This window comes from Dioscorea cayenensis, chromosome 20 (genome assembly GCF_009730915.1).
Source record: "Dioscorea cayenensis subsp. rotundata cultivar TDr96_F1 chromosome 20, TDr96_F1_v2_PseudoChromosome.rev07_lg8_w22 25.fasta, whole genome shotgun sequence".
NCBI lineage: Eukaryota > Viridiplantae > Streptophyta > Magnoliopsida > Dioscoreales > Dioscoreaceae > Dioscorea > Dioscorea cayenensis.
This window is the reverse complement of record NC_052490.1, coordinates 7,584,972-7,587,141: the sequence shown is the minus strand read 5'-3', so window position 1 is coordinate 7,587,141 and position 2,170 is coordinate 7,584,972.

The window sequence follows — 2,170 nt, the reverse complement described above, 5'->3', positions numbered from 1 at the left end:
TTTTCGGAATCTCTGCAAATTTTTATTCAAAATCCTAATGCTATGTTTTTTTTTCATAATGCCTACTTTTTTTGAATAAAAATGTGAATCTTACGTTTTGTTTTTGGAATGCCTCCAATTTTTGAATCAAAACCCTAATATTATGTTTTCTTTTGGAAATGCATGCTATCCATGAATCAAAACAATAATCATTTGTTTTTTTTCGTAATGCCTCAAACTTTTTATCGAAACCCTAATCCTAAGTTTTAATTTTTTGTAATGAATACTATTTTTTAATCAAAACTTTAATCTTATGTTTACTTTCGGGAATGTCTGCTCTTTTTGAATCAAAACAATAATCCTATGTTTTATTTTCGTAATGTCACTTGCTTTTCAATCAAAACCCTAATCCTAATTATTTTTTTTCGGAATGGCTCCTATTTTAAATCAAAACCCTAATCCTATGTTTTCCTTTTTGAATGACTAATATTTTTGAAATCAAAAACCCTAATCCTATGTTTTCCTATAGTACTATCTCCTATTTTCCATTCAAACCCCTAATCCTATGTTTTATTATAGTCATGCCTCCTAATTTTCAATCAAAACCCTAATCATATGTTTTTTTTTCGGAATGCCTAATCTATTTGAATCAAAACCCTAATCTTATGTTTTCTTTCAAAATTTGTGCTATTTTTCGATCAAAAACCTAATCCTTTTTTTCTTTTCAGAATGCCTGCTATTTTTTAAAGCAAAAGCCTAGTCCTATGTTTGCTTTTAGAAATGTCTCATTTTGCCGAATCAAAACCCAAATCCTATCTTTTTTTTGTGTATGTCTGCTATTTTTCAATCAAAACATTAAGTCTATGTTTTGTTTTCGGAATGTCTTCTATTTATCAATTTTCAATTAAAGCCCTAATCCTATATTTTATTTTTGAAATGTCTGTTATTTTTTAATCCAATGTTTCTTTTCAGATTGTCTCCTATTTTTGAATCCAACCATAATTCTATTTTTTCTTTTCGAAATGTCTCCTATTTTTATGTTTTGAATGAAAATCCTAATCTTTGGATGCCTTTTCAGAATGTCACATATTTTTTAACCTAAACCCTAACCCTATGTTTTGTTTTAAATATGTCTCCTATTTTTCAGGTAAAACCCTAACACTATGATTTCTTTTCTGAAATGTCTCATATTTTTCAATCAAAACCCTAATCCTATGGTTTTTTTTTCAGAATGTCTGCTATTTTTGACTCAAATGTCTAATCCTATGTTTTCTTATAGTAATGCCTCCTATTTTTCAATAAAAATTCAAATCCGGTGATTTTAGAATTCATACAATGTTTGAATCAAAACCCTAATCCTTTATTTTCTTTTTGGAATGTGTCATATTTTCTAGTTTTAGGGCCTGTTTGAATAGGCAAGAAATTATGCATAATCCGTACAATATGGCATAATTTAATATTTTCTGAGAATTATGCCAGATTAGTTTTTGGGTACTTATTTTAAAGTATAAAATTTTGGGATAATATAGGTAATGTGGCATAAAAAATATTCTAGTAAGGGTGGAATATTTTCTCATTGCAAAAATTCTCTCTTCTGTTTGATCCAACCACCAACCATTGGTCTATCGACGGTCCCGCCAATCTCCGGTGAACGGCCACCGTCAGGCCTTCGGTGACCGGCCGCTAGTCCAGCCGGCCTCAGGTAACACGGCAGTTGTCCACCAATGGTCCGGCAGACTTCTGGAGGCTGGCCACCGGTGCACCGGCGGTTTGGTCACCTACCGGCTGGCCTCCAATGACCGGTCACCTGTGGTCCGCCCATCGGCCGATGGTCCACAAATGGTCAGGCCGACTTCGATGACCGGCCACCGGCGGTCCGGTCGTCGATCGCTAGTCTTCGTAATTTTTTTTTATTTTTTTAACCAAACACTCATTTTGAAAGAATAAAATATGTGACAATTTCTGTAATAATTACTTGCACTTCCTACGTAATAAAATTATGCCATATTTTTTTATTTTGGGCCAAACAAGCCCTTAAAATAAAACCCTAATACTTTGTTTACTTTTTCGAATATCCCAATTTTTTGAATTAAAACGCTAATCCTATCTTTTGTTTTTGAAATCTCGGGTAATTTTTAATCAAAACCTTAACCCGATGGGTTCTTTTCTGATTGTCTCAAATTTTTAATCA